Genomic DNA, 24,669 nt, shown 5'->3' with positions numbered 1-24,669 from the left:
ACCTCCACTGAAAAAGGTACCCGCCTCGGGGTTGGTTTATGACCCCAGGAACTCCAAATTAGGATAAACCCCCCCCTGAAATACCCCAAGGTGGAGAATATTATAATGAGAAGGACAGGCCCTCCCCTGTACCTCCCCAAGGTGGAGATTATTATAATGAGACTGATAATCAATTTATCCATTATCCATACTATAAATATAACTGTCTTTCCTTTCACTATGAGAGAGATACCTTTCCAACATTCTGGTTCTCTCCCTGTGGTCACCCACAGTATTGCAATAAAACTTGGGAAACTGAATCACTGAGTCTTATAATTCTTTTGGGACAATTAATTTGACCCTAAATTTCTATCCCATATCAAGAGGATGTGAAGTATCCTCTTTTTTTTTTCCCTTGAGTTTCAGATGCTAAAGCCAGAGCAGTAGTGGTGTGTGGAGGAGGTTGCATGGGGAGGAGGTAGAGTCCACAAGTTAAATCCCCTTCAATGATGTGCAGGGAGAGGGCAGAGTGTTAAAAGCAGTGAAACAGAGAAAGGGAGACAGGCCAGCTTTAATGTTATAGCCACCTCAGAAACAGATCTGGAGATGTGGCTGACCTTTGATGGGAAAGGTCCCTGGAAACACTTCCCTTGTCAAGATCTATTCAGTTGCCTGGAGATTAGGGTAATAGGAACTTTGAGTCCCTACCCTATTTGGCCCCATTCCTCCACTGTCTTCAGGGTATAACGAAGCTTCCTAATTTTTCCTTTCCTTTTCTCTGACTTGGTGTGCAAGCCAAACACTGGTCTTTTTCTCCCCAGACTCTTGCTCTTGAGTTTTCCTCAGGAAGACATGCCTTTTATGAAATACAACCTTGCCTCTCTCCTCCTTCCCTCCTCTATCTGCAGGTACTGGGAGAAGTTCCCATCTATGAATTTATTGAACATTTTTTAGGCAGATGGGGGATTAGCTCAGGTGGTAGAGTGCTCGCTTAGCATGCGAGAGGCAGTGGGATCAATGCCCACATCCTCCAGCTTTTATTTCTTTTACACTTAGCAGTGATTCTCCCATTGGGCAGAGACTTCTAGTCTCTAGACACCTTTCCCTTCCTTCATGCCATAGAAATGCCAATCAGGACTTGACAGAATCCTTGATTCCTCCTCTCCAAGAAGTAGGGCACTATGCCCCCACCATCCCACTGGAACTTTTTGCTGAGAATTGTGTATGATCAGACCTTAGAGAGAAAATGCATCCAACATTTTTTTTTTTTTAGTGAGGCAATTGGGGTTAAGTGACTTGCTCAGGGTCACACAGCTAGTAAGTGTTAAGTGTCTGAGGCCGGATTTGAACTCAGGTATTCCTGACTCCAGGGCTGGTGCTCTATCCACTGTGCCATCTAGTTGCCCCCATCCAACATATTTTTCATCCATGTTCATTGAAATAACTTGTTTGGGCCTGTACTAGAATGAACTTTTTTTTTTAAACATTTATCTATTTGTTCGTTCGTTCATTCATTCATTCATTCATTCAGGCAGGGCAATGGGAGTTAAGTGACTTGCCCAGGGTCACACAGCTAGTAAGTGTCAAGTGTCTGAGGTCACATTTGAACTCAGGTACTCCTGAATCCAGGGCTGGTGCTTTATCCACTGCGCCACCTAGCTGCCCCTAGAATGAACTTTTATAGTTTACTGGTTGGTTTCTACATCTTTGCTCTTGAGATTAAATTACTGGCCCTCAAGTCCTTTTTCTTTTCTTCAGCAGTATTGTCTTCCTTTTTTTTTATTGTCCAAAATGTTTATTATGAAGAACTGAAGGGTCTCAGTGATTTGCTCTCCTCCTCATTAAATGATTACAATAAAAAAGTCTTAGAAAAATATGAATAACCAAACTATCAGAAAGAAATTAGGTTAAAAGGCCTTTTAAAAAGATTGGAAGGCCCCACTTACCCTCTTTAGAAAAGAATTGTGGTTTGTGAAAGTAGTATGTTCACACCACTAGTGAACGGCAGAGGCAAAGGCATTTAAGGCTTATGAGAATGGCAGGGAGAAATATTATTCACTTTACTCTCTTATGTAAAGGCAGGCCTTTTGAGCTAAGGGCTTCTTCTAGATGACAGAAGTCACAGATGCCCCTGGAAGATATGGGTGCAAAACTCTGCCATTAAGAATAGGTCTACAAACAAGGGAAAAGGAAAATTGGTTCGACTGATAAGCACTTGCAGAAGTCAAATCAAGTCCAATACCCCTTTCAAGTTGCAGCTTAGTGAGTCTTCCCCTGGCTTTTGTGGGAAAGGTCAAAAAGCCTCATAGGATATCTGCTGAACGATGCATCATGGAGGCAAACAGGACACAGATAGATTTAATACCCATTTTCTTAGATATTAATAGTGCCCCATAAAAGATAAAGGTCCTGTATCATCACTCTATAATTTAAGGGTTCTGTGAGCTAAATGATCTATTACCCTTCTGACACACAACTTGTATCCCTTACCAGACAAGGGAGGAGGAGCATTCCTTGGGCAGCTGTCCAACATATCATTCACATGGATTTTTAGCCCCCTAGTGACGCTGCCAATGGCTACTGCTGCAGGACCATGCTTTTTGCCCACCAAATCACGAATGTTCCTAGTACTTATGAAGATCTTACTCTTTCCCCATTTTCTTTCACTCCATCAAGGATTCTCTCATATTTGGAATTAATTCTGGGATGAAAACCTGGGGAATTCCTTCTTGCTCCCATAACATTTGTTTTGTCTATTCCCTGAAAGGCTCTGTGTCTCCTGGTCCTGTGTAGCCCCAGCTGTTTCTAGAAGACAAGTTTGAGCAGCAAGCTACATGAAAATTTTTACATAAATCATCAACCCTTCCCCTCCCTGCCCCACCCCAACTTGCACTAATTAGAAACTATAAACTTTGACACCCTAACAGAAGAGTTTCTAGTCTGAAGATGCTGGTAGTAGTTTCCTTTAGTAGAAAGAGATGCTGGATTTGCCACCTGGTGGGTTGAGGACTTTGTTGTGTGAGCGAGGCCTGGGGCCCAACCTGGGCTCATGGTTGTCAATCTTGAGTTTAGACTCAGTTTCCTTGGCTCATTCCTCCTTTCCTTTATCACATTTCTCATCATGTTCTTCTTTTGAAGATTGTGTATTCTCTGTAGCTCTAAGTTGCAATTTTCTGTCCTCACCTTCACATAAGACAATATGATCCTTGGGCTTGTTTGGGTGGGCTAAGGGCACAGTGATGGTGACTGGAGATCCAAAGATGTCACTGGTCTTCCCACCAGGGGGATTCAAAAGATATTGAGCCTGCACAGGAGTAGGCTCTTCAAAGATACCACTTCCTTTGCCTCCTGGAGGATTTGACCTTTTGGGTGTATTCTGAGGTTCCTCAGATGCTCCAAAGATATTAGATGCCATTCTGTTTGAAGGAATAACTTCTTCTGAAGTTCCAAAGAGATTGCTGGAGTCTCCTCCAGGGGGTTTCATTACCCTGGAGCTTGGCTTGCCACCCTCATTTTCTTGCCCCTGGAACATGTCGGCAAAGGCCGATGCGGTGATAGTGGTTGTGGCACCCATAGTGGCAGGGGCTATTGTCTTCCTTTTTGTGATAGTCTCTTTGGGGTGATGGGAAGGGCAGTATTTTCATGGTAATAAAACTGTAAAGCCATGAAAGGGATGAGATACCCTTATACCATATTTTGAGACACCCTGAAATTCTCTCCACCCAAATCCATGGTGAATCTCAGCTCTCTGACTCTATTCTGTCTATCTTATCACCAAGGGGTAAAGAGAAGGGCCCGGAGAAAGAAATGGGAAAATAATTGGAAGACAAGACTCAAAGATCCCAGAAGCAAAGATGAAGCCTTTCCAGAATGGGAGAACCTGACCAAGTTCACATCTCCCTAGAATGGCTTTCAAGAACACAACATACAAATCCCAAGGAACTGAAAAATAGAAAGAAAGCCCACTAAGTAGTACAAGCTATTCATAGCTGCATTTTGTGCACTGACTGAACAAACTGTGCTTAGTCCTAATGCTCAGAGGTTTAATTAGGGAAACATGATTGACTATTCACAGCTTCCTAGGACAGCTATCAGGATAGCTAGGAGCCATCACCTGGAAAGGTGGTTGGGCACCAGGCAGAACTGAGGCTGTTCCTAGGGAGAATTCTGTCTTTGTCACAAACCTCTGTTCTCCTTCCTCTGTGGCATTCTTATCCCCAGATGTTACCCAAAAGCAATTGGAGGGGCAGCTAGGTGGTGCAGTAGATAGAGCACTGGCCCTGGATTCAAGAGGACCTGAGTTCAAATCTGACCTCAGATACTTTACACTTACTAGCTGTGTGACCCTAGGCAAGTCACTTAACCCCAATTGCCTCGCCAAAAAAAATGAAATAACAATAAAAAAAAAAGCAATTGGAAAAGGAAGGCCATTCTTTCCCCCTGGTCACTTGAGTTTGCAGCCAATGCCTGGTCCAAATCTTGTTGTTAAAACACTCAGCTACTAAGCAGGAGGTGTTGGTTTAGAATTCCAGCTGGATTCTTTTTTCTTTTCTCTCTCCCCTCTACTCTTACCTTCAGATTTAGCAACCTGGTTAAGGACCAGTGCAGGTCCTCTCTTCTGCCATCTTGGACTGCTTACAGGATTCCCCTGATCTGAAGCCAGGCAAGCCAACAAGCATTAATGAAGAACCTACTCTGGACAGGTTCCTAGGCTAGCCCTTGGCGATGCAAAGACCAAAGTGAAGCAGTCTCTGCCCACAAGCAGCACAAGCTATAACATTCTACTGCATTCTAGGCAGGACAAACATCTTCTCTTAGGATTAATGGGTAACATTTCGCTGTGCCTTGAATGAGCAGAATATAATAGAGGGTTTTTTTTTGTTTGTTTTTGTTTTTGTTTGTTTTTTAGTGAGGCAATTGGGGTTAAGCAATTTGCCCTGGGTCACACAGCTAGTAAGTGTTAAATGTCTGAGTGCTCTATCCACTGCGCCATCTAGCTGCCCCATCCTAGATGAGATTTGATGGCAAACTCTCAAGGAAAAAGACTTTCTGGAGGGGGGGTGGTGGGGGAGATGGGGAGAAAGGACTGATCCCTGGGTCCCCAAAGAAATCAATTATCAATACTTATTTTCTCACAGGTCTTAAGTTCTCCGACTCTGGTGGCCATCAAAGTATTAGAGGTCTGTCCAGAGTAGTTTGTGAACCAGTTATATGTCTCAGAGCTATTAGCTTAGATGGTAAATGCTTGCTCAGCACATGAGAGATAGCAAGACTCAATGCTTGCATCCTCCAATTTTGCTTCCTTTCCAATGGTGCGCATTGGCCAGCCTTGTCCCTCTCTCCACATTCTAGGAAAAAATGATATGAGATTTTGATTTAGGAGACAAAAAAAGGGGGTTAACAAAAACCTAAGACCCAAGCTCTAATTCAGATAGGAGCTCTAAAAGGGATTCAGACCCCAATTAATGGATGACTTAAGATTTGGGAAACAAGTCAGGGCCTAGGTTCTCTTACTCACATAAATCAGCACCTATAACAAGAACATAAAGAGGCAGGTTCTTAACTATAACAATGATACACAATGATACACTGACAGGCTATAGAAATTCAAACTGGAAATAAATGATAAATGAAGATATTTTGAAAACAGGGGCTTAGGACATTATACCTATTCCTTTCTCCACTGAGGGCCCCCTCTGTTCTTGGTCCAGGCATTGGTCCATGTGTTTTAACCTGGTATAATTGTGATTCCACCTAGACTCCATAAAGAAAATTCAGAGTGCCCTGAACATATGTTTTCCTTTATTTCACCAACAGGCCCATTGTCCCTTTTGCTTTCTTACTCCTTCCTCTTAAAGGTGGGTGTTATCTTTTCCATAGTCAGTGTCTGGAAGTGCCACACCCCCTGGTTTCAACTTTTATCATAAGAACTCCCAGATCTCTTTCTCCAGTCCTGACAGCTGTCAGAATTGCTTTTCTTAAAGCAGTTTGACCATGCCAATTCTCTTCTCAAGAAGCTTCGATAGCTCCCTACTGTTTCTATGATAAAATCCAATTTCTGTTTAACACTTGAAGCCTTTTTACATTTTGCTCTAACCTATCTTTCCATATTTATTGCAAATTACTCTCCCTCCCAGCACTGTAAATCCCATCCAAAATGGCTGATTTGCTGTTCCCCACATGTTACATCCCATCTCCCAATCCTGTGTCCTTCACAGATTGTTGCCCATAGCTGGATCTCTCTTTTAAACAAAAAGGAGAGTGGCATCTTACATCTTCTTTTTGCAAGCTGAAAGTCAAAAGCCCTGGTTCTCTCTCCCTCATGCAGACTTGGCCATTAAGTAGTCCATGTCCACCAATAAGGAGAGTCCCATACATTTGGCCCTTTGAGCCAGGGTTACACTTTGTATCACCTGCTCCTACTATGGCAGTGAATTCTTCTGGGGTAGCCCTGCCAGGAGAAATTATTGAACTACTTTTAGGAAAGTTGGAAGGTTCCTGTGTCTAAGAAAAGTGGGGTTTATTTACTTCTGGTTCAAACAGGGGGTGAAAAGTGACTGATGCTTCTTTTCCTTGTTGTCAGATCATTGGGATGGCCCAAGGTATATATATATATATAGGTACCCAGCCATGAAATCCAGTGGTAATCACAACCTCTGTTCTCCTGTTCTGCTAGATGGATATTAGAGGCTCTGATCTCACATCTATTTTTCTTTTGAAGTCTGAGATTTAGGTCGATTGGGAGAGAGAAGGGAGCCCCCAGCAAACTACTGTGCAAAAATGTCCTCCTAGCCACGTAGACGTTAACTTCTCTTCTGTGCTTGTTCATATCTAAAACGTTTGCCTGTGATAAATTCTAATAATCTGAAAACTGACAAATGCCTTTGGCTCCTCGATTTTCCAGTGGACCGCTACATTCAGTGGAGACTGAATAATACAATGTAGGAGGGGGGAAAAAAAAGGCCCCGCTGGGATTCGAACCCAGGATCTCCTGTTTACGAGACAGGCGCTTTTACCAACTAAGCCACGGAGCCACATAACCCTGTCTTTTCAGATCTATAAAAGGGAGGGAATGTAGGTGAAAGCAGCCTTTCAATTCGCGCCCAATTTAAAGGAGAATCCAGCAGGGGACCTTTCTTCTCCTCCTGAATCATTCCTACTCCATTTTCCTACCTCCTTCCCCATTGCGCTGGAATCTTGTATAAATACATAATCTCAGACCCAGAAGGAGGTAAACTATCTCTTACGGATCCCACCTCTCCTTTTAGCCCTTTCCGTGAATGGACACAGTCTCAGGATTGAAAGGGATCTCAGAACCAGTACAGTCTGGTTCTTTATACAGCTTCTCCGGCAAATACTGATGCAGCCTCGGTTTGCACCTATTAATTGCCGAGTCTGAGAACCTGAGGTTTGAAACCCTATTCTACCACTTATTCAGAGACCTCATGCGGTTTATTTAGACTCTCCGGTCCTCGATGTCCTTATCTGTAAAAGGAAGGGGCTGGATTAGATGATCTTTAAACCTAGATGACAATCCAACTGTAATCAATTCAGTTAAACCTCCCGGGCTGAGGGACTTAGCATCTACTCATTCTACTTGGGGAGAATGCTTAAGAAAGTTTCCCCTCATCTCCTGCCAAAATATACCTTTCTGCAACTTCCTTCTACCCAGTGCTCCTAGTTCTGGCCTCCGGAGCTAAATCTTGTCACTCCCTCATTTTATAGACCTACTAATCCTTGAAAACAGTTGTCAGGTCAAGGAGAGGCAGATGAAGCCGAAAGGGCACAGAATCCTTAGTCAAAGGAAACGTGTTTATATCTCTGCCCTGTCACCGGTTTACCCTTCTATGAGACTGGATTTCATATATTTACATGAGAATTTCGAACCTAGATGCTCTTTCAGCCCTAAATACTTTGCCTTCCTTTAAGTTTTCTCCGGGCAGAACATCCCCAGTTCTCTTAACAGGTTATCTTCTGCTATTGTTACATGGCCCCTCACCATCTCTGCCCTGCCTTTGGACGTTTGTACCAACATATTTCCTAAAACGTCACAGTCAGAAATAAATGAACTATTTAGGAGGTAGGTACCAGAAGAGATTACTATTGCATCCTATGGTAGAATGTTATTTTCTTCAGCTGCATTGTCAACACATCAGTGGTGACTCACATTGATCTTGAACAAAACCTCATTATTACATGAATCTTTAGCCATGCCTTCCCCCATGTTTTATTAATGCAATTGATTGTTTTTGGAGAAAGAAGGCACAGTAATCTGATAACTCTAATAACTCTTGACTGGCTTCATTACTTCCCATCACTTCTCTTTACAATCTGGCCTCCATATAACTGTCCAAATTATTTTTTCTATTGCTCAGAAATTACAGGGACTATCTGTGCATGATATATGGAATGAGAGAGCTCTGCAGGGCTTAATCAAGTTATGGGGAGACAGTGACAACCATTTATCTTCCCTTTTTTTCTCTCTAGAAGGAAACTGAATATACTTGTTGGGTTATTTACTCACTCAAAGTCTTGTTTCCTTTCACCTCTGCCAGGCTTGAGGGCAGGGGAAGAGAGAAAACTCTGGAAGTTTCAATCTTTTTCTAAGTCTTCTCTTTTGCTTTTAAGTTTTAAAAATATAACAAAACCTGTTGGCCAAAGAAACTCTAAGCACTTTGTCATATCTTACTTAATATTCAGAAACATAGATAATAGAATAGGGGAATTCTCCTTTAAAAGAGGAGAGACATTTTGTACAGTTGAGCTCTACTAGGGGGTGGAGCAGAGAGAACTAAAGTAGGCAGCCTAGTGTTAGACTTTCATCAATTTTCCAGAAACATCTGGGACCAAATTTAGACAGATATTTCTAGGATATCTGTTTCTTTTGGGGAAAAAGAAATCACTGGCTCAGGATGTCAGGCTCAAAGTGAGAAGTCATTTTTAATGTGAGAGGTTTGGGAAGCTCCTCCTTTTGTAGGTTTCCTAGACTTCCAATTCTAGGGGGGCTAGTGGTAGGGAGGAGGAGTGAGGATGCCACCCATGTAGCAGTACTGCTTAGTAGAGACTTCAAATAAGCTATTTCCAACCTAGCTGTGGTTCCAGTGCCAAAAATTGCTCAAAAGCTCCCCCAGGTGGTTAGGGGATCATAGCGTCTAGATCAATCCTGTGGTCATTTTACTCTACTCTGCTACAATCACTCTATATCTGAGGTGTGGTATTTAGTAATGGCTGCCACATTTTAGGAAATATATGGCTAAACTAGCATGTCCAAATGATGGTGAACATACAGGAAATTTAGGATGGAGAACAGAAGACACATGAAATCATCAGATGTAGGACTAGGAGAGTGCCATCTAATCCAACTCCCTCACTTAATTTTTTTTTCTTTTAGATGGAATTTTATTATTATTTTTTTTACAATTACATGTAAAGACAATTTTAAACATTCATTAAAATTTTTTTTGAGTTCCAATTTTTCTTCCTCCTCCTCCTTCCTCCCTAACACAGGAAACAATTTGACATAGGTTATATGTGTGCAATCTCATAAAACATTTCCATATTAGTCATATTGTGAAAGAGGAAACATAACGGAAGGGAAAAAAAAACTAACAAAAATAAAGAAAGTGAAAATAGCATGCTTCAATCTGCAGTCAGACTCCAACAGTTCTTTCTCTGGATGTGGATAGCATTTTCCGGCATGAGTCTTTTGGGGTTGTCTCGGATCACTGAAGAGCTAAGTCATTCATAGTTGATCATCATACAATGTTGCTGTTACTGTGTACAATGTCCTCCTGGTTCTACTCATTTCATTTTGCATCAGTTCATACAAGTCTTTTCATGTTTTGTTGAAATCCACCTGCTCATCATTTCTTATAACACAATAGTATTCCATTACATTCACATACCACAACTTGATCAGCCACTCCCCAATAGATTGACTTCCCCTCAATTTCCAATTCTTTGTCATCATAAAAAGAGCTGCTATAAATATTTTTGTACCTGCAGGTCCTTTCCCCCTTTTTATGATCTCTTTGGGATAGAGATCTAATAATGGTATTGCTAGATCAAAGGGTATGCACAGTTTGCCCTTTGGGCATAGTTCCAAATTGCTCTCAAGAATGGTTAAATTACTTCAAAACCCCCATCTTCTCCAATATTTATCATTTTCCTTTTCTGTCATATTAGCAAATCTGAGAGGTGTGAGGTGGTACCTCAGAGTTGTTTTGATTTGCATCTCTCTAATCAATAGTGATTTAGAGCATTTTTTTATATGACTATAGATAGCTTTACTTTCTTCATCTGTTCATATTCTTTGACCATTTATCAATTGGGGAATGTCTTATGTTGTTATAAATTTGACTTAGTTATCTATATATTTGAAAAATGAGGCTCTCTCTCATTTTAGCATGATAAAATCAAGGCCGATGGAAGAAAAGTGACTTGTCTTGGGTCAATCAGTAAGCAAATGGTAGAGCTGCAGTGAGAATCCAGGTATTCTGGCTCAGATTGAAGGTGGTTAGTATTTATGTTCACACCCTTTACAGGGAGAGGCAAAGTATAAAACAAATGTTCATCTGCCCATAATCTTGTTAAGATGACCAAATCCCTAACATTTTGGATTTAGTTTGTTATGGTTAAAAAGTACCACAGCTGTTTAGCAGTCTCTTCAGGGTTTTATGTTTACTAGATCATAGGGCCAATGATTTATTTTCTTACTTTTGTTGCCTGCTCATGCTCTATATTTTGCTCTCCATTATTACGTATGATAATCATTTTCAGCTCTTTCAGAATCCACCAAATTTCATATCTTGCAGCCATGTAACAAAAATGGTAGAATATTGGTATACCAAAACAAAAGAACTTTTGTTTCTGGAAGAGGGTTGGGATCATTAAAGAAGACTTGCAATTTCCTGAAGGCAACTCAGGCCACTCTGCTCTTTTTAAATCTTGGATTCAGTTTGTCTATTTCTCTGTCTCAGATAAATGTGAAGGCTGTATAGGTTGTCCCTCCAACCACATGTCTCAATCTGGGACATTTTTCTAGTTTTCCTTTTTGGAAGATTAGGACAAAGACTTCTGAATGACTACAGATCTTTTTGGGGAGATATGTAATGTCCTAGAGCTTGCGGAAAGTAGCATGATATCAACTACAAACATAAGCATTTGAAGGACCTCATAATCCATTTAGGAAATTTCTGTTCAATTTGGAATCTGTGCTAGATTTCTTGTCATAGTGGTAAATGCATTTGATGGTCATATTTCTCCCTTTTAAATAATTTTCTGTACATGATTAGAAGTTGAACCAGATTATCCCTTTCAAGGCATATCAAATAATTATGTTATACAGAGAGGAGTAATCTTGTTGGAAGACAGCCTTTAAGGAAGTGTTTTGCTCTACCAAAACAAATGTATATTTTTAAATATTCAGAATAATAAGCCCAGTGGGACTTTGTATTCTCTACATCACTGGTGTTATAAAATTGACTTTAATTATATTTTGCTGAGACTTAATCATGCTAGTTCTTTTTCTTGGTTCCTTCCCCTTGTAAACTTCATCTACCACCCACATCTCAGAGAAACAATTAAAGGTCAAATTTTCATCTTTTAATTACTTCCACCTTTGTAAGCCCACCCATTACACACTTTCCAGAGAAACAGGTCAAATCTCATCAATTTAAAATATAGCAACTCCCATCACCTGAAGACTGATCCCATAGCCTAGGAACTTTTTGTCTTGACTGTGGTTAAGTATGTTTCAGAAGGGGCTATCCAAAAGATTTAATCTCAACTCTTACTATGTCATCAATAGCCAACCAGAAGAGGACACATGTATATAGCTCAAAAATTTGCTATGTCATTTTGTTAATTGCTATTAACAAAATTTTTACCTTATCATCCTTCACTTGGGTCTCTGGTGTTATTGAAGTAGCCACTTTGTTAGTAGATTTGAACTCTACTAATAAACCGATAATGCTGTGGGAACTTTGTGCCTCAGTTTACCATAATTTTCAAATGTGTCAAACAAACATGGGGAACCACTCAATCATATATAAGGATCCTGACAGGCTGTATATTGATTAAAACCCCCCATATATTACCATGTTTTATATTATTTTATTAAATATTTTCCAATTACATTGTAACATCATTCTAGCAGAACTGGGGAATGTTGTAGGCAAGACCAGAGGTCTTGTCTTTGAAACCTGTGCTCTATATCTTTTAGTGAAATGCAGGATAGTAAATATTAGGTTTATTGTGAAATCTTGACTGTGAAAACATGTGTTTTCACTGCTAATGTCCTTGGTAGGGATGCCCTCTATGTCTGTTGGCAAGGTGTCCAGCAGTGGATAGAGCACTGGACCTGAAGTCAGGAAAATTTGCATTCAAATCTAGCCTAAGGCACTTACAAGCTATGTGATCCTGGACAATTCACTTTGAAACCTCATTTTCCTTACCAATAGCTCCTACATCCTGGAATTGTTGTAAAGTTAAAATAAGTATATTTGCAAAGCACTTAGGAAAAAGTGCAATGTAAATGTTAGTTTTGCTATAATATTATTATGACTATATGGTAGGCCAGGCCACTCTCAGTTTTGATAGTACATCACATATGAAGGAAATGAAACGCTGGTGGGATATTCAGCAGTTAACAAAAGGAAGTTTGCTTAGCCATAATGGGAAAAAGAGAGTGAGCCTTTGTTAGGTTGAATGAAACTGCCTTGATTCTTTGTTACCCATTATGGGCCTGAAGGAGAAACTGGAACTCCTCTTGGCTGTTTTGCACTAATGCAACCAGAAAACTACTTTAGTGAACTGAGCCCTTAATCTTTTGTTTTTGTTTTTTTTAGTGAGGCAACTGGGGGTAAGTGACTTGCCCAGGGTCACACAGCTAGTAAGTGATAAGTGTCTGAGGCAGGATTTGAACTCAGGTACTCCTGAATCCAGGGCCGGTGCTCTATCCTCTGTGCCACCTAGTTGCCCCGAGCCTTGAGTCTTTTGACCCAATGTGAAGGCTGCTTTCAATATCTTTAATATGAAATGAATAAACCTAGCTTACATGTAAGGGGAACACTGATAGATGTTCCCCTAACCACATATGAAGACATAATTCTCATATGAATTTTAGATAACAGGTAAGATAGGTATATATGTCCATAGTTGTTAATGTCCCCTGAGATTCTTTTTTTTTTGGGGGGTATTTTCCAGTATTTCCCTATGTTTTTGTTACCCTTCAGATACCAATGCCCTAACAACTGTTTTGCCCCCAGTACAAATTTCCTCTCTGTACATTTGGTATAACCCAGCTGCTTTCCCCAACTTTGTTCTCTTTAGTGCCATTTTTGGTTTCTCTCTGGACTGTGTTGTTAGCCCAAGCATGGCAGCTCTACTGCACTTGATGGTTAAAAAAATAAAGATTGGTAGAAACTGATTTTTCAGAACTTTTCATTTCTTCTCTTGATTGTTTTTCTTGTATTATAAACTAAAATTCCCTTGGGATGACTTTCCTTGGTTAGATCACTCCCCAAACTTCCCTTAAACTGATTTTGTGCTGAGTATGTTGGCACATGCCTCTAGTCTTTGCTACTTTGGAGGCTGAGGCTAGCAGATTGTTTGAGTGCTGGAGTCCTGAGTTGAAGGACGACTAAAGCCTACTGGTTGTCCACACGAAGTCCAATACCAATATGGTAAACCTCAGTAGCATAAAAACCCCAGCTTCGGGGCAGCTAGGTGGCGCAGTGGATAGAGCACCGGCCTGGAGTCAGGAGTACCTGAGTTCAAATCCGGCCTCAGACACTTAACACTTACTAGCTGTGTGACCCTGGGCAAGTCACTTAACCCCAATCGCCTCACTAAAAAAACCCAAACAAACAAAAACCAAAAAAAACCCCGGCTTCTGTAAAGAAAGGGTGAATCAGCCCAGGTCTGAAAAATAGGACAACTTAAACTTTCCCTGCTGATCAATACTACAATCTATCTGAAGTCATCATTGTACTTCCAGCCTGGGTCAGATAGGTTGTCACAAATAAACAAACTGATTTTACCCTCCATTGTTTCTCTCTAATTCTTGAGGGAATACTGATCATAATCTCCCACAATTCTTTTTTGTAAGATTTTGCAAAAGAATTTCTATTCCAAACTGGGGTAAGTTTGGTGACCAATCTCTCTTTCCTTGGCCAGTGAGTCAAGTGTTTGCTGACTGTCATCATTTTAAGGTCTTGTAGTTTCTTTGTTGTTGGTTACACATCCATATAAACTCTCCATTTTTCATTACCAATAACATGCCCATATTCCAGTTCTGCTGCTTAATATCTACTTTAGGCTGAGCAAATCAATTCACTATCTGATTGATTTTCAGGTTTTTCATCTAGCAAATGGGGTGATGGGAGTGGATAATCTCTGAGCTTTCCTCTGGTTCTAAATCTATAATCGTGTGAAAGACAATGTGTGTTTACACATTGGATTAAAAAAAAGATTCATTAAGGCCTTTTGGTGTGATATCACCGTCATTTCTGAGTTTGCCCTTTCACCACTGCCACCCCATCTGAATTAGAAATTGCATTAGATTACAAGTTACAAAAAACCAGATATTATCATGTACTGGGATATTCGAGTAGAATTTAAATTCCTTAGCCCTGAGGATTTGGTTCATTTAAGTTCAAAAATATTTAATAAATGGAGACTGGATTGCCATTGGTCCAGGGCATTGTAGAGGTGAACTCTACTGCTTCTGATGGACCTTACACCCCTAAGAGTATCTAATTCTGTGACTCTGGAAGGAATGCGGGAGAAATTGCAATTTCTCTTGTGCCGATGCTAAGTTCTGTTGTGTTTTCGAAGCATCCCAGGGAATTTGAGACCGTGGCGGAACGATATTTCAGTACTGGAAACTTTAAAAGTTCTAGCTCTAAGTAGCTTTTACTCAGATAGAAACAAGGTACGCGCTTTTCTAGTTGGACTCGACAACTTTTTGTCACCTGGGCTCCGTGGCTTAGTTGGTTAAAGCGCCTGTCTAGTAAACAGGAGATCCTGGGTTCGAATCCCAGTGGGGCCTTTATTTTCAAAACTTCGCCTCCCAAACTTCTCCCCAAATTGTGTTGAATGTAGATCCCTTTCGGAAAACTCAGAAGAGAGAGGAATGTTTCATCCCTTAGAATTTCATGCTTTACTCACCGCTGGAAACCCGGCGGAATCACAAAAAAATGATACAACTTGAATTCGACTTAAAAACAAGTATAGACAGCAATTTAATTTCTTCATTGCTCTTAGCTGGAAATCAAGATTGCCTTTGAGGATTCTTCCAAATATAACGTGAGTCCTTTGGATTAGGGAGGAGGTTGGAGAACCCCCACACGTCCACAACATTCTGCTTTCCTGCTTTCCTCTTCATCTTCCCGGCACTTGGGATCGGCGAGAACGAGCAGTTTTTCCCCCCTTGGTTCTCTATCAAACAAAAGAAAAGCAAGCTATGAGCACCTGGGTGATGGTTCTCCATGAACCCAGAACTGTGCTACGTGGACAGATTGTAGCAACCAGGCTTTGTTGAAGAGAATTTACTGCACAGAGGTGCTATTCTCCTACTCCCCGCTAGGTGGCAGAAGGCAACTATTCGAGGCGCTCCCAAATTGAAACCTGCTTCATAAATGGCAGCAGAGACTACATATTTTCAGCGACCCAAATCTGACTTCTTGTCTGCTTTAAATATAACAGTATCTTGTCTATCTTCCCCTGTACCAGGTAGTCTGTTCTTTGTTTCACTTTGTCCCGAGGCAGGGACATTTTAAAATCAGTGCCTAGAACGGTACCTTGCCCATAATAGGTGCCTAATAAATACTTGTTCAAATGAATTGTATCCCAGAAACCGGGGAAATGCGTCACAAGCTAAAGAAAGTGACTTGGTTTTCCGCATCTTTAAAGTAGTACCTACCTTTCAGTGTTGTGACGATCGAATGAGATAACTTATTTATTTATTTTTTTGTGGGGCAATGGGGGTTAAGTGACTTACCCAGGGTCACACAGCTAGTAAGTGTCAAGTGTCTGAGGTCGAATTTGAACTCAGGCCCTCCTGAATCCAAGGCCGGTGCTTTATTCACTGCACCACCTAGCTGCCCCCCAATGAGATAACTTATGTAAAACAATTTACAAACCTTACATTGCTATATAAATGTTGGCTATTAATACTGGAGTTGAACCTTGAGGACTAGGTAGAATTCAATAAATAGAGTAAGTAAGAGGAATGAAATGATTACGACCAGGTGCACAGAAATTATACATATATATGTATATATATGTATGTGTCTGTATGTCTGTGTATTAGTGTGTATGTATATATGGTATAACATATAGTATATTATTATTATTGTTTTTTAATTTTAATTTTTTTTTAGTGAGGCAATTGGGGTTAAGTGACTTGCCCAGGGTGACACAGCCAGTAAGTGTTAAGTGTCTGAGACCGGATTTGAACTCAGGTACTCCAGACTCCAGGGCAGCTGCTCTATCCACTGCGCCACCTAGCTGCCCCCTATAATGTATTATTAAATTTACAAGAATTATATATCATATATTGTTATATATAATAAAATATAACACATGGTTAAATTAATAAGAATTACATTTAATATATAATTGTTATATGTAATTATGAATTTAAGGATCAACACGCACAAACATTCTAATGCATTGGAAATACAAACATTCCCCAAATCTTCCTTTTATAAGAAAACAACAAGAAAAGACTACCTGCATGTCTAATTATTTGTTACATAAAGTTTTCAAAGTATTATGTTAACTTTAAAAAAAAAATTTTTTTTTTAATTTGGTGAGGCAATTGGGGTTAAGTGACTTGCCCAGGGTCACACAGCTAGTGAGTGTTAAGTGTCTGAGGCCAGATTTGAACTCAGGTCCTCCTGAATCCAGGGCTGGTGCTCTATCCACTGTGCCACCTAGCTGCCCCTTATGTTAACTTTTAAAACAGTAACAAAACTGTCCTGTTTGTGTACCTTCCTGATTTCCTTTTTGTTTTTTCTTGTTTTCTTTTGAATATTTTATTGATGCTCTTTAATTCCTTTATTTGGCATCTCTATCACTATTACCAATTACTACCTTCCCAGCTTCCCCATCCTCTAAGCTTGCCTTGTAACAGGTACAGTATAGTCAAATAAAACCAATTGGCCATGCATGAAATTATTTCATACTCTGTACCTCTAGTGCACCATTTCTGTCAAGAGACATGCTTCATCATTAGTCTTCTAAAGTAATGATTGTTTTCTGTGTTGAGCAGATGCTTTTCAAATGAATTTTCTTTTAGAATATTGTGGTCATGGTGTACATTGTTCTCCTGACTGTTCACTCTGTTCATTCAGATGTAATGGGGGTGTACCTCATGAAGCAAACATGGGAATGGATTTGTAGAAGTCACCCTGGCCATGCCCTGGGAAACAAAGCCAACCCTGGGTGGTTCCTTGGTTCCCTCACCTCTTGAAGTGATGATAGAGGCAACAAAATTGCTTCGAAGCTACCTCAGATAGAATTGACCTGCAAGCCAGGAGGCTTAGCATACCTAAAAAGTATGTGACTCCCTTTTTATTTCCTTGATTCTCCAAATGGCATTGTATATCTCTGAGACTCCAAGTGAGGGGTGAATGAAGGGTGGTTTATCTTCAAACCAGCAGCATGGCCACATCTCTTATGTTTTGCTGGAGTTGAACTTAGCTGGGTGAATCTGAGTCTGAGCCTCGGGCTGTCTTTTCTGCTTTAGGTTATCACATACTTTGCATGATCACCCATTTACTACTGTGCTCTTTTGAGAAGTCAACCACAAACAGAAAGATGAACCTAAAACCTAATTTTTCTTGCCAGAAGAAATGGGAACTTGTTTGGACCATATAGAGCCAAGGGAAATAATGAAATGTCAATTAGTTTCACACCATTGTATAATTTGATGGTTTTGTGTCCCAACCTCTTGGAAGAATATAAACAATATTTATATAGTTACTATTCCTTTTAAAAGCTTTTCTTATGTTTGGCATTTGTGAGTTTTGTGTGTTTAGCATTTCTTTGATGTAGAGGAAATACATAGTCCACCTATACTTTACCTTATACATCTTTTTACTCTTTTACTCTCCTTTCTACTCACCACCCCTCCTCTTCACTCTGGGGAAGCCCTAAATATGATCCCAAACTTATGATTTAGGGGGTGGAGTAAAGAGCCAAAAATATGAGAAAAAGAGCCTCATGCTTCTTTTTTTTTTTCTGGGGCAATGGGGGTTAAGTGACTTGCCCAGGGTCACACAGCTAGGGTCAAGTGTCTGAGGCTGGACTTGAACTTTTTATTTTATTTTTATTTGCAGGATAATTAGGGTTAAGTGATTTGCCCAGGATCACACAGCTAGTAAATGTGAAGTGTCCTCTTGAATCCAGGGCCAGTGCCCCTCATGCTTCTTTTAGATGGTCAGGCTTCTCTAAGACTCAACCCAGGATGAGTACATGGGTCTGGAATTGTTTGGAGAGGGAGAGGGCTTTGTCCTCCAGCCCTCTTTGGTCAGCAATGGTTGTTGTTATACATCTTTCCATTTTTTTCTGAATTTCTCGTAGTCATAATTTCCTTTGGCACATTTATATTCTATTACATTCATATAGCACAATTTGTTCAGCCATCTTCAAGTGCATGAATATCTACTTTGTTTCCAAATCCTTGCTACCTCCAAATAGTAGGGTTTGTTGTATCCCATGTTACTGTGTTCGGTTACTTTTGGGAGTCTCAGAGAGCTATCTGTTCCACTGATCAACTTTTCTATTATTTTCCATTATTTTAACCAGATTGGAATAATTTTGATTATTATTACTTAATAGTATAGGTTGAGATATGACATTGTTTTATCCTCTAAAGTTTTATTTATTTCATCATTTCCCTTAAAATCTTTGATTTTTTAGTTATCCAAATAAACTTGCTTATGATTTTAATAATTTTATAAAGTTATACTTTCATAGTTTGATGGATATGGTGCTAAATCTATTATTTAATTTATATAGTATCATCATTTTATTGTATAGCCACAACCCAGCCATAAAAATCAATTTTTCTCTAATTTTTTTTCTGTATTTATTTTTTCTGTCAGGAGTAGGTAGTTTTGTAGTTGAATTCATTTAAGTTCTGATCATTGATTGGTGGGTGGATTCCCATATATTTTATACAATTTGGAGCAATTTTTTATTAAACATTTTTATTTAAAGTTGTAAGTTCCAAATTCTGTCCCTCCCTCCCATAGGTGGTAAGAAATCAGGTACAGGTTATACATGTGTAATTATGTAAAATATTTCCATATTAGTCATTTTGTACAGGAAGACTCAAATAAAAGAAAGAAATGAAAGAAAGAAAGTGAAAATAGCATGCTTCAGTCTGTATTCAATCAATATCAGTTCTTTCTCTGGAGGTGGATAGTAAGCTTCATCATTAGTCCCTTGGGATTGTCTTGGGTCATTGTATTGCTGAGAATAGCTATGTCATTCACAATCCTTCATTGAACTACTATATACAACATTCTCCTGATTCTGTTCACTTCAGTATACATCAGTCCATGTTAGTCTTTTCAGGTTTTTCTGAAATCATCCTCTGCATTATTTCTTATAGCACAATAATATTCTGTTACAATAATATACCATAGCTTGTCTAACCATTCCCCAATTATGGGCATCCCTTTGATTTCCAATTTTTAGCCACCACAAAAAGAACTGTTATAAATATTTTTGTACAAATAGGTCCTTTCCACCTTTTTTGGATGTCTTTCAGATATAAACCCTGCAGTGGTATTGCTGGATCAGAGTATGTACAGTTTTATAGCTCTTGGTTTTGCAGCAATTTTTTTTTTCAGCAACTTTTTTTGGGGGGGGGGCAGGGAAATGAAGGTTAAGTGACTTGCCCAGGGTCATACAGCTAGTAAGTGTCAAGTGTCTGAGGTCAGATTTGAACTCAGGTCCTCCTGAATCCAGGGCCGGTGTGCCACCTAGCTGCCCCTTGCAGCAACTTTTAATGAATTTTTTTCTTACTCCTTCTGGGTTTCATTAGTCACATACAGACAAATATGATTTTTTGTGTGGGGTTAGTTGATATCTGCGGCAGCTGAGTGGCACAGTGAGTAGAGTACTGGACCTGAAGTCAGGAAGATTCATCTTCCTGAGTTTAAATTTGGCTTCAGACACTTACTAGCTGTGGGACCCTGAGCAAGGACACTGTTTGCCTCAATTCCTCATATGTAAAATGAGGTGGACAAGGAAATGGCAAACCACTCTAGTGTCTTTGCCAAGAAAATCCCACTTGGTATCATGAAGAGTTGGACATGACTAAAACAACTAAACAATAACAGCAACATTTAATATTTGGCTACTTTACCAAAGCCCTTTGCCTTTTCTTCGACAACAGTTTTTCCACAGCCCATCTTGGGTATTCATGCATGAAGAATGAGATGATTGTTCACACTACTTGAAAGAGTCAGGAGTAATTAAGTACAGTCCTGGTGAGATGAAGAATTATTAGAGCTTACCATCTGCACTGCTACTGCATTCTAATGTTCTTCATACCTTGTCACCTCTCCTGTTTTTATGCCATCTAGTCCCCTAAATTCTGCCACTGCCACCATATAGAACTTCAGGTCTTTCCACCCACTCTGCACTTGAATTCTTTTGTTTGTGTTATCTCCGCTAATTTGACTGTGAGCTCCTTGAAAGCAGGTATTGTATAGCTGTTTCTATTTGTGTTTCCAGCATTTTGTATAATGCTTGGCACATAGAGAATGCTTAATGTTCAATTATTCATTCTCCATTACAGATAGTTCTTAGTTTTAGGTAGATACTGTTTACCACAATAAGGAAAGGCCCATTTATTCCTATACCTTTTAGTTCATTAAAAAAAACACACAACAGAAATGAGTGCTATATTTTGTCAAAATTCTTTTTTTATGGGTTGCCAGCTAGGGTGGCACAGTGGATAAAGCATTGGCCCTGGATTAGAAGGACCTGAGTTCAAATCTGACCTCAGACACTTGATTGGGTAAGTCATTTAACCCTCATTGCCCTGCCCCCCCAAAAGTCTTTTTTACGTATTTTTATTGTTTTTTTGTTATTACTGTGGTCTATTATGTCTATAGTTTGGGCAAAATAATTTGTAAAATATCCCTTTCTTCTTTATCTACTAATTTCCTTTTTTCATTTTCAAAAAAATTCAAAGTACTTATTTAGAACAAGTAAGTATTGTCAAGCAAAATATGAGGAGAAAGATCAAAGGAGGTATAAGACTGCTACTTGGATGGATGGAATGATGATAATTTACAACAGAATCCAAAGATGCTAAATTTTAATTTTGCTTTTGTTCTCTCTTCCATGGAGGAATGATGTCTGGACTGACAGAATGCAACAAAAATGAACAACAAAGATTGGATACCTAAACTAAGTAAGGCAATAATAAGAGAGTATTTAATAGCTTCCTTTGAGGAAATTGTGTCACCAGGCCCATATGATTTAGATCCTTTTGTGCCAATACCAAGATATTATTCTACCAATCCACATGCATGAAAGCAGATTGAATTCCTAGAGTGAGGTTGGCTACATCTCCTCCTCAGTGTTCTGGGGGTTTTCTTGAAGGGTTTGGAGACTTTATTTAGTGCCATTAGTTTGTATAAAACATTCTTTTTTTTTTTTTGTGAGACAATTGGGGTTAAGTGACTTGCCCAGGGTCACACAGCTAGTTAAGTGGCAAGTGTCTGAGGCTGGAGGGTCACACAGCTAGTTAAGTGTCAAGTGTCTGAGGCTGGATTTGAACTCAGGTCCTCCTGACTCCAGGGTCAGTGCTCTCTCCACTGAACCACCTAGCTGCCCCTTAGTACCATTAGTTTGAGTCAACATACTAGCATGTTCTTTCCAATGTTAACTGGCAGTGATTAATGCCCAAGTTTCATTTAACCAATTAATATGAGTTAGCATTTTAGAAAAGGCATATTTACTGTGAAGATATAGCAAGAACAAAGGTTACAGAACACTTATACTCAAACAACTGGGGGCACATTCTCTGTTACACTCACCACCCTGATGCCTGGGAAGAATGGCCTCAAAATGAAAGCAGTTTCTACTAAACGTTCATACAACAAGTTCATTTCTGAATGTAGCATTAGTGGTGAATAAATTGCTGTCACTTATCACAATTGGCATGGGTCGAGCAGGCTACTTTTCATAGTTTCAATTGTCACTTTACCCATGATAGGTTTTCTACAAATCCTAACATGGTTTCCAGCTTATAGATTCTTGGCATTCATTCTGATTTTTTTAAGCTCATAAAGTCATGCCCATCTCCAAAACCTTTTGAAACTAGAAATAGGAAGAATATACACCACAGAGACAGAAGCAACATCAGGCCATACACTTATAGGTCACATTATAGCAGCTCCAGTGCAGAGACATGAAGACTTTTTCCTCACTAAGGACTTGCAGCAGTCCTTTCCCCTTTCTTCCAACATAACCAGAAAGGAAAGAGCATCCAATTTGCTTTCCGAAGTCAGTCCAAAGTCCATCTCTTCACGATGTAGTTATTAGACTTGAATCAGTTGTAGAATGTCCGTACATGCTCTTAATCTTTGTACAGGTTCCTTTGATTACATTTCATCACAGCTTTCTGTAAGTAGCTTTCCCAGCCTCTTCTAAATAGGCTGGTAGCAGGCAGAGCCTTTTCTCCATGCTCTGAGGATGGGGAAACACTGGCCATTATAACAGTCAGATACTGAAAGAACTTCTGGATATTATTGTTGAACTATTGTCGTTGTGATTTCTTGAAAGTTCATAAATAATAGAAAAGGTACTATGGGACTGGGAGAACTGTGAATTATCTCATTTTTTTTAAGGGAAGAGAATGGATGCAGTGAACCATAAACAAGTGATCTTGACTTCAAATCCTGAGAAAATTCTGAAATATTTTATCAGGTATATGGTTAGTAAATACTTAGAAAAGGAAGCAGTCATCAAAAAGGGGGAAAAATGACTTCATCAAGAACATGTCATGCCAGACTCTCCTTACTTTCTTTCTAGGGTATGACATAGTTACTAAACTGGTAAATTAGGAGAATGCTATAGATATAGTTACTTAAATATTAATAAGGCATTTTTCTTTTGGCGGGGCAATGGGGGTTAAGTGACTTGCCCAGGGTCACACAGCTAGTAAGTGTCAAGTGTCTGAGGCCGGATTTGAACTCAGGTATTCCTGAATCCAGGGCCGCTGCTTTATCCACTATGCCTTCTAGCTGCCCCCAATATGGTATTTTCTTTTTTTCTTTTTTTTTGAGAGGCAATGGGGGTTAAGTGACTTGCCCAGGGTCACACAGCTAGTAAGTGTATCAAGTGTCTGAGGCCGGATTTGAACTCAGGTACTCCTGACTCTAGGGCCGGTGCTTTATCCACTGTGCCACCTAGCTGCCCCCAATATGGTATTTTCTAAAGTATCTATTATGTATGTGGAAATGATAGAGCAAAACACACCATATTATGGATAGATCCAGACCTAGTTGAGGGGTTGGATTCAAGGAGTAATCAGTAATGACTGGAAGGAGGCTACTGGTAGAGTGCCTCATGGTTCTATGCTTAGCCTTATGCTGTTTAACATTTTTATCAATGACTGGGACAAAAGCATAAATGACACCTTTATCAAATTTTCAAATGACACAAAGCTGGGAGGGATAGCTATGGGAATTGGATGACAGTCAGGATCTCAAAGAAATATTTACAGGATAGGGATGAATCAAAGAAGAAATTTACTAAGCATAAACATCGTCTTACTCTTGGGTTCAAGAAACCTATTTTACTAGTATAATGTGGGGAGCATTATTAGGCAACAGTGTACCTGAGAAGATTTGGGTGTTTTAATGGACTATAAGCCCAATAATAATTAATAGTTTCATACTGCAGCCAAGAAAGTGAATTCAATCTTAGGGTGCATTAAGAAAAAGCATAGTAGGGGCAGCTAGGTGGCTCAGTGGATAGAGCACCGGTCCTGGAGTCAGGAGTACCTGAGTTCAAATCCGGCCTCAGACACTTAACACACACTTACTAGCTGTGTGACCCTGGGCAAGTCACTTAACCCCAATTGCCTCACTAAAAAAAAGAAAAAGCATAGCTTTCAAGAATAAAGAGGTCTCACCTTGCCCTGCCAACATTAGATTGTCTTTGGAGTATTTTGTTCAGTTCTGGGGTGCACATTTTCAGGAAACTTTGACAAACTGGAAAGTATTCATGGAGTGTACCTTGGGTCACAAAACAGTTTCATATACTGCCATATAAGGTATTTTAAAAAAGGAACTGGGCATGCTTATTTATTTTTTAAATAAAAGTATTTTATTATTTTCCAATTACATGTAAAGATAGCTTTCAGCATTTGTTTACATAAGATTTCCAATTTCAAAATTTTCTCCCTCTTTCCTCCCCCAGACAGCAGGCAATCCAATATAGGTTTTATACACACACACACACACACACATATACATATACATAACAACATTAAACATATTTCTGCATCAGTCATGCTATAAGAGAAGAATCAGAGCAATAAGGAAAAACCTCAAAATAGAAAAGCAACAGCACCAAAAATAAAAGAAATAGCATGGTTCAATCAGTATCCATATTCCACAGTTCTTTTTGTTCTTTTTTTTTTTTTTCTGG

General features: G+C 39.5%; 3 non-coding genes and 1 pseudogene across 3 annotated transcripts; 2 read left to right on the top strand and 2 right to left on the bottom strand.

The window, feature by feature from the left end:
• The first annotated feature begins 939 nt into the window (after positions 1–939).
• Positions 940–1,012, top strand: TRNAA-AGC. The gene has a single exon. It is a non-coding gene; the product is annotated as a tRNA-Ala (tRNA).
• Positions 1,013–2,944: 1,932 nt separating this feature from the next.
• On the bottom strand, positions 2,945–3,511 carry LOC122730527 (annotated as a pseudogene).
• A 3,428-nt stretch (positions 3,512–6,939) lies between these two features.
• Positions 6,940–7,013, bottom strand: TRNAT-CGU. Its single transcript has one exon. It is a non-coding gene; the product is annotated as a tRNA-Thr (tRNA).
• A 7,944-nt stretch (positions 7,014–14,957) lies between these two features.
• Positions 14,958–15,031, top strand: TRNAT-AGU. Its single transcript has one exon. It is a non-coding gene; the product is annotated as a tRNA-Thr (tRNA).
• The last annotated feature ends 9,638 nt before the right edge of the window (positions 15,032–24,669 follow it).

This window comes from Dromiciops gliroides, chromosome 6 (genome assembly GCF_019393635.1).
Source record: "Dromiciops gliroides isolate mDroGli1 chromosome 6, mDroGli1.pri, whole genome shotgun sequence".
In the NCBI taxonomy this organism is placed as follows: Eukaryota; Metazoa; Chordata; class Mammalia; order Microbiotheria; family Microbiotheriidae; genus Dromiciops; species Dromiciops gliroides.
This window is presented reverse-complemented; position numbering and strand designations above follow the sequence as displayed.